The following is an 8,633-nucleotide window of genomic DNA, read 5'->3' as shown; positions in this document are numbered from 1 at the left end:
AAATAAATAAATAAATAAATAAATAAATAAATAAATAAATAAATAAAATACATTTTTTTACCTTTAATTAAACTTAAAATTTTTATTTTATTGTGTATTTATGTATGTATGTATATGTGTGTGAGTCACACACATGCATGCTGGTTCCCACAGAGGCCAGAAGGTTCTGTGGATCTGGAGTTGCAGATAGTGTGGGCTTCCTGCTACAGTGCTGGGAACTGAACTCTGGTCCTCTGAAAGAACAGCAGGAACTCTGCACTGCTGAGTCAGGACCGCTGAGCCACCTCCTAAGCCTTACATTTGTGTGTGTGTGTGTGTGTGTGTGTGTGTGTGTGTGTGTGTGTGTGTGAGTGTGTGTGTCGCGGTGCACTTGCAGAGGTCAGATGACAACTTGTAGGACTCACATTGGTTCTTTCTTACCGTGTGGTTTCTGGGGAACAGAATAAGCCCATTAGACATAACAGCAAATGCCTTTACCTACTGAGTCATTTCAGCAGCCGCTCACGAGGGTTTTGCTGCAGACACCAACAGCCATCGTGAGGCTGCACTACGGGACTGGCATGTAATACCAGTCGATGCTCAGAGATAAGAATGATTCAGGTTTTGTTTTCATGCTGCTTCAGTGTACTTAATTTTACTTTCTTATTAAACATTTTTATTATATGTATTGGTTTATTGGGAGGGGGGAGGAGAATGGGGCATGTGCCCTGGCATCTGTCTTGAAATTGGAGGACAATTTGTGGGAGTTGGTTTTCATGTGCATCACAGGTACAGGATTTTGGCCCCTGACCTCGGCAAACCACCTGGCCAGTCTTTGCTACTGGACTTTTACATGATCCATTCAGGACTTAAAAAGCCATGAGTTTTCAGTATTCCAGACTGTCTGAAGACACAGTTTGCTACCCCCCCCCCACTTTGGAAACACAGTACTGTGTATCCTATCAGAGCATTCCTGTAGCTGGGCTAATAGACATTGGGTCAGAATTTTGCCTTTTTTTGGGGGGATAAACTTGCAGAACTAATTTGTTTTGGGCTGTCACATGATCACTTCCTCAGGATTGAAACATGTGCCCTGGAGATGCTAGAATTTTTTTTCTTTTTCCATTTTTTTTAACTTTTATTAATTACACTTTATTCATTTTGTATCCCCCCATAAGCCCCTCCCTCCTCCCCTCCTGGTCCACCCTCCCCCCCTTTCTGCATGCATGCCCCTCCCCAAGTCCACTGATAGGGGAGGTCCTCCTCTCCTTTCTGATCTTAGTCTATCAGTTGTCATCAAAAGTGGCTGCATTGTCAGGGTTCTAGGTTATCTCCACGGATAGTCCTTGGTTGGAGTATGAGTCTCTGGGAAGTTCCCTGTGTTCAAATTTTCTTGTTCTGTTGCTCTCCTTGTGGAGTTCCTGTCCTCTCTAGCTCTTACTATTTCCCACTTCTTACATAAAATTCCATTCACTCTGCCGGTCAGTTGGCCATCAGGCTCAAGATGCTAGAATTTTACAGACCTCATCAGGCTTGTAAATCTACATGGTTTATAAGGACCTGCCTTCCCACCCCTCCAGGCTGAATAAGCAGTGAAGAGTTGCTGGAAAGGAGGAGGCTTTCCATGGGGTAGCCTGAAAATTGGTCATAAAGCTTCAGGGATGCAGTTTTCATGAAGCATCACCCATGCTGAGGTGGGCTTCTTGTGGCACAACCTTCCTTGAGTCCACACATGCTCCTGGAAGAAAGCTCTCACCCACGCGCACACAAGCAACTCCTCGTAAACACGTTGATTCTTCAAGTTGAACTTGGGTAGAGTAATTTCTTTGACACGTTGTCAGTGCCTTGTCTGGAGTGAACTTATATGACTTGAGGGAAAACCACGGCTCATGCTCTCATTCCCAGTTTTCTCTCATCTGTTTTGAGTTGATAGGCTGTGTACTGTTAATCTCAGCAGTGCCGGACCAGGCCGCTGGACTTGTTGGAGATTCTGGATAGGAGTGGTTCACTCTTTGTGCCCATGAGATTTTGTTGTTGTTTGTTTGTCAACTTGACACAAGATAGGGTCATCTGAAAAGAGGGAACCTCAGGGAAACTTCCTCCAACAGATCAGCTCATAGGCAAGCCTGTGGGCATTTTCCTAATTAATAGTTGATGTGGGAAGACTCAGCCAACTGTGGGCGCTGCCACTCTGAGCTGGTGGTCCTGGATGATATAAGAAAGCAGGGTGAGCAAGCCATGGGGAGCAAGCCAGTAAGTAGCATTATTCCATGGTCTCTGTTTCAGTTCCAGCCTTAAGTTCTGCTCTGACTTCCTTCAGTGATGGACTCTGGCCTGGGAGGTTTAAGGTGGGCTATATTCTTTCCTCCCCAGGTTGCTTTTGGTCATGGTGCTTATTACTGCAATAGTAACCCTCATAAGACATGCCTTTCCCCCTCTGGTTAGATTCACAAGCCTTAGTTATTTTCCTGTGTCGAAATACTGAAAACAGTATAAGGAAGGTTTCATTTTGGTTCATAGCTTGTAAAAGCATATAAGCCATGATAGTAGGAAGGGAATGGCAACAGAAGCATCAATGAGGTGGCTGGCTATATCACATATACACTGAGAGAGAGAGAGAGAGAGAGAGAGAGAGAGAGAGATGCTCAGTCTACTTGGCTTCCTCTTTTTTATTTATTCTGTGACCCCAACCCATGGAAGGCAGCCAGCAACATTTAGGGCAGGTCTTCTCTTATATTTGGTTGTGAATCTAGGCTTTAACAGCTAAGCCTTCTCTCTAGCTCATAGGGTGGTTCTTCTTATTCGAGTCAAAGCTGTCTGGAAATGCCTTCACAAACACACCGAGAGGTCTGTTTCTTAGGCAACTAAATCCAGTCAAGCTGTCAATGAAGGTCAACCATCACACCTTGTAAGTGTGAAATTTAGTTCCCCTAGCTAGGTACTAACTGTCCTTGAAATTTGAATAATCCCAGACAGTTGGCAGGTAAACAAAGTGAAAAAAAAAGTTTTCCAAAAAGAGAATTTTCATGATGTCTCACTGTCCCAAATACTCTGCTGAACAGGTCAAATGTTATTGACTTTCATTCTGCTCCTAAAGGAAGTTCAACTTGTTTTCATTGTAGGAAGTGTTCTTGTTTTTGTTCTTTACATTTTCAGTTTTTTTTTTTTATGGCTACGTCTTTTTGTTTATACTTAATACCACATATCACCTCCACAGTGAGACTTTCCCTAACCACTGTGAAAAGAACCTCCCATTCACCTCTACCAGTGATTTCACGGTCTTGCTTAATACATTACCTTACCTGTAGCTTTCTAGTTCTATGTATATAAGTCTTTAAATGAATTATTACTGTCTGTCTCTCACTTCTAGAAAGTAGGGTATTTAAGGGCAGGGACACACCTTCCCTGCTCATCAGTGACCTTTGAGACCTCAATAGAGCTATAACATGAAGGAACCCACAAGTGCTGTTGAATGACAAGTGAAAGAATGCAAGTCTTAACTCAAGAATCCGTTTACAATGAAGATTTGGAAACTGACCAATCCCACGGATCGCTGGCTTTGCTACCTGTAAACCAAGATGCTTTCTAGTGGTTTATGGGAGTTAGGTGAAGAAGAACAATTGTGAACTGAAAAGTTAATGTTCTGTAGATGTCAGGTGTTTGTCGCAACATTAATATAATGGGAGTCTTTCATTTGGGGAGAGGCGATCGGAGATGATAACTGAGTGTTCTCAGCAGCCTTGATGGAGTGACACACCATGTCTGCTGTATGTCAGGAACTTGGGCAGACAGAGGAAGCTGCTGCATCCTACTCTGTCACCTCTGAGAGCTCCTCATGCTGAGGTGCTCACTCGAGTGTTCTAGGTTTCTTGCTTCATTAACCACAGCCAACAGCACTGATCTTCTGTATACACAGTTATGGATACATTTACATGTGTTTGTTCGGTGCAACGTGGTTAAAATACATTTCATAGATACGACACTAGTCACAAATGATACCGAGATTATTACTGTATGTAAGATGATAAATAATCGTAAGCATTATGACAGTGATATGTTCTCAACATCTGAATATTCCAGGACAGTCTGGCAGGTGAGCTGTATTTTAAAAAGATTTGGTTTTTCAAACAGGTTATCATCATCTCTCACTTCCCCTCATATTCTGTGCAGGTCAACTGTACTGACTTTCCTCTGTTCTTAAGAAAGACAAATTTGAGTTACTGTGGAGGGCATGTTCTTACTTTTGTTCCTTATACTCAAAGATTTGTTTTCATGGCTAACTCTTCTTCTTTGTATTTAACCCGACACACAATCTTTACAAATGAGGCAACTGTTTGATTAGGGAGAGAAACTCTGTTTTTGTATATTTAACCCTACACATGATCTATGCAAATGAGTTTCTCTCCCTAATCAAACACTTGCCTGTTTTCAAAGTCATCTTATTCCTACCTGGCTTTACAAGAACAGCCAAAGTCAAAGTTTCTGTTGTTGTTGTTGATGTGGTGTTTTTATTGTTGTTGTTGCTTTTATTGTTTCAAGACGGGGTTTCGCTGTGTAGCACTGGTTGTCCTGGAACTCTCTTTGTAGACGAAGCTGGCCTGGAACTCACAGATATCTGCCTGCCTCTGTTTCCCAAGTGCAGGAATTGAAGTCAGTACTTCTATGAGTTAGAGAACAAAGTCACGACCAATAAAAAACTAACCAAATTACTAAGAATGTAGGCATTGGTGGGCTCCTGGCTACCACAGGCTCTCCTGTGTTTTGCGGTCTTCAAAAGCCTGAATGTTGTGGCAAAAATTTGTTATCAACCATCTATTTTCTGCCTTCCCCACCCCCACTTTCTCTTCCTTCATTTTCTGCTGCTTCTCTCCTTCCCTTAGATTTGACAGGGTAGGCATTTTCCTTTTACACAGGAGGAAACCATGAATAAAGGTTACCCGGCTCTTTTCTGGCTCATGACTGCTGGCCCGCTGTAATTAGCAAAAGCCACCACTGCCCTTCCAAGAAGTCCCTGTTAGGTGCTACTAGTTTGACAGTCATACTGCTAAAATATATCTGTTAAACAACAGAAACAAGATGGGCAGGGTAAGGATTAAGTGCTGGAGAGATTTTGGAGCTAGCTAGATTTGAAGCCAGCTAGCGTCAGTTGCTTCCTTTGCATTCAGAACAAACTTTCTGAGCCAAAGGGTTTAATTCTCTTTTGATTTCTGACATGACAATGAAGTCTTAGCCACTTTCCCCACTTTTTTTTTTTCTTTTTGAGACAGAGTCTCAAACCTATAACTCCTTATGTCACCCAGGCTGGCCACACAACAGAGTGCTAGGATTATGTGTGCCACCATGCCTGACCTTTCCATTTCTTTAGAAATATTTTATGGGTTCCATTCCCTGAATTATATAATAAAATATATATGATATGATAAAATAACCATATATGTAATATGTATTATATATATATATGTATATATGACGAGACTCATATGTTCATGGTAATCTCTGCTGTGATCAGCATTAGATACTGAGTCTCTAGCAGGAGTTGGGCGAGGTCATTCAGACACTAAAACGCAGCGCACTTCTCCCTCTTGTGTGACCTTATATGAAGAATCCGGAGAGAGGTTTCTGAAAGGAAATGATGTAACGCGAGGCAGATGCAAAGCGGAGCAGGAAGGCTGCGTGTACAGTCCTTACCATGGCAGCTGCCTTCGTGGTACATGTTCAAAGGAACCACAAACTTCCGACCTGAGACAGTTTCCGGTGACAACCTGCTCATCATAGTCAAAATGATTTTTTTTTTTTTCAGTGGGTGAATTGGGTACTGGAATGTCTTTAATCTTCTTGTGGAAAAAGATTTTCCATTTGTAATGTTTCATTAGTTCAAATTATGTAAAGCAGTATCACTTATTTTCACTCACAGGTGTACGTGTATGTGTTTGAAATGGTTCTCATGTAGGGGCAGTCAAGGTGGCCGTGAGTAAATGGGGGATTTCCAGTTCTCAGCAATTTCCAGTCTTCTCTCTCCTGATTTCATCAGACTTTCTGACTTTCCTCTTCTGTGGAACATTTCCCCAACACAAAAACAAACTGAAAAGTGTAAAAGTGTGACCTGGTATCTTTCTTTTTGATTTTTTGAGGTAAAAAGTAAAGTCCCCATGCACATAAACTCGAACTGTGAAACTTTTTTTTTTTTTATGCTTTTGAAAGTGAATTGTATGGGAGAACTACATCATAAAAATGACACAGTGTTTAGCTATGCCTGAGATCATCCCAAAATTTATTTCCGGTGTCTCTCATACCCAGCATGTTTGAGGATGACTCTCAGACAAATTGGTGTGGAGATTGGCCAACACAACATAGAAATCCCAGACAAGTCGGAGCCTAAGTACTAAGTGATGGAATTGTATCCCTTTGTGCTTGACTCCAGCTTGACAGGCAGGTAGTGAAGGGAACAGAGTGCCTAATTTATGTAAGGGGAGAAACCAGAGAGGAAGATGTTTAGCACCTGGATCTTTCCTGCAGTTTATATACATTGTAGTATTTCTCAGATGAGATGAGTATGCAAGGTTAAGACTGAAGAATCATAATAATGTCTTATGAATAACTTTAAGCTATTTACTTTGACAATGTAAATAAAAGACAGACTTCCAAGCCCACTTCATCAAACTTGACACAGAAGGAAATAAAACAATTTATCTTCCCGTAACTATTAAGAATATATAAACATACAGCTAAACATACCTTATGTGGAAAAAAAAAAGGAAAAATAAATAAAACTTTCAGGTCCAGGTGATATTTTAAAAATAGCTACCTATCAATGGTGAAATTTTAGTAGTGAAATTGAAAATTGCAAATTCTTAAGAATAGTAAATAAAACATTAAAAGCTGAAGAAAACACTAAAGATGGAAAGACTTCTCATGTTCATGAATAGAAAAATACAGTGAAAATGGTCATCCTACCAGAAGCAATATACAGGTTCAGTACAATCTCAGGCAAAATTCTGGTGCCATTCATCAATGAAATAGAAAAAAAATCTTAAAATTCACATGGAGCTGGCCATGCCATCATTGTGGCATACGCCTGTAACATCAGCACTTGTGGCAGCTGAGGCAGGCAGATTGATGAGTTTAAGGCCATCTTGGTCTACAAAGCAAGTTCAGGAAAGCCAAGGCAGCACAGAAAAACCCTGTCTTGAAAAACCAAAAAATCAAAGAAAAAAGAAATCAGATGAAAGCTAAAAAAAAAAAAAAATCAAATCAAATCAAATCAAAACAAAACAAAACCCAGATAGCCAAAGCAATCCTGAGCAAAAACAACACTCCTTGAATTACCATCATGTCTGACTTTAAGCTATACTGTAGAGCAACAGCCATAAAAACAGCATGATGCTGGCACAGAAACAGGAATGTAGATTGGTGGCATAGGACCAAGCACCTCAGTGTGGGTCGATGCAGCTCTAGCCTTCCAGTTTTTGTCAAGGATGAAAAGGAAGTATGTATTAGAAAAGTGACAATACCAACAACAAACGGTAACACCATTCCTGGCAGTAGATGGCTGACACAAAATGTACTCAGTGGTGTCTTCGGAAGTTCTTCATCTCATGTAAAGTCAGGGTGTTTTTCCCCACCACCTTTCTGGTCCTTTGTGTATATATATTACGGCTCTCGGTTTGTGGGTTTTATAGGATTCCTGAATGTGTGAATATGTATGTGTCTGCATCTATATGTGATTGTTGGTTTTTTTGTTTTGTTTTGTTTTGGTTTTGGTTTTTTTTTTTTAGTTTTTCTTTTTTCTCGTTTGGTCATATTCTGATTTGTTTCTCTCTCTGTTAGTGTGTTAGTTTATTATTGTTCCTTAGATGTTTGTTTTCTAAGGAGAGACTGCAAAGGTGTAGATCTGGATGGAAGGGGAAGTGGGGAGAAACTGGGAGGAGTAGAGGGAGAAGAAAGTGTAATCAGAATAGACAATGAAAATGATTTATTTTTAATAAAAAAGGGCAATAAATGTTGGCAAGGATGCGAGGAAAGGGGAACTTGTATTCACTGTTGGTGGGATTGTAAGTCTTTATAGAAATCAGTGTGGTAGAAGACCAGGCATGCTGCCTGTAGACATTTCCACTCTCTCAGTTCCCCCAGGTTCTTTCCTAGTCTGCAAATGAACACCAACTTCAACCTCTGCCCATGTCTCCTGTAAATCCCACAGACTATCCTCTCCTGGGCTCCCTCCCCTACTCTACACTATGTCACAGCCACAACTCCTCTCTGTCTTTCTGTCTCTCTGTCTCTGCTACCCTCCCCCCAGCTCTGCTATAGTCAACCCCTCAGTCTCCTCCCTAACATGGCAACAGATTGCCATCTGTGGCCTCCCTTCTTTCTTGCCCATTTCTGCGGATTCCACAGACCATCCCATCTCACTCCCTCCCAACTCATTGCTGCATCCCAGCCTCCAACTCCAGCAGGCACTCTCCTCCGGTCAATAAAACAGGCAACACATAGCCATCACGTTCTGTAAAATACCAGAGACCTAGAAAAAAAAAAAAAAAAAACACCTATCCAATAAAGACGAATCCAGACACCAGCACCTAGACCTATAATCACCCCAAACCCAGATGCCTAAATGAAAGCTTAAGAACACAATGAATAATAACACCATATGTCTA

The sequence above is a fragment of the Psammomys obesus genome, unplaced genomic scaffold (genome assembly GCF_907164565.1).
Source record: "Psammomys obesus unplaced genomic scaffold, mPsaObe1.curated_primary_1811, whole genome shotgun sequence".
NCBI lineage: Eukaryota > Metazoa > Chordata > Mammalia > Rodentia > Muridae > Psammomys > Psammomys obesus.
The sequence above is the reverse complement of the archived record's forward strand: the minus strand, read 5'-3'. Positions refer to the sequence as shown.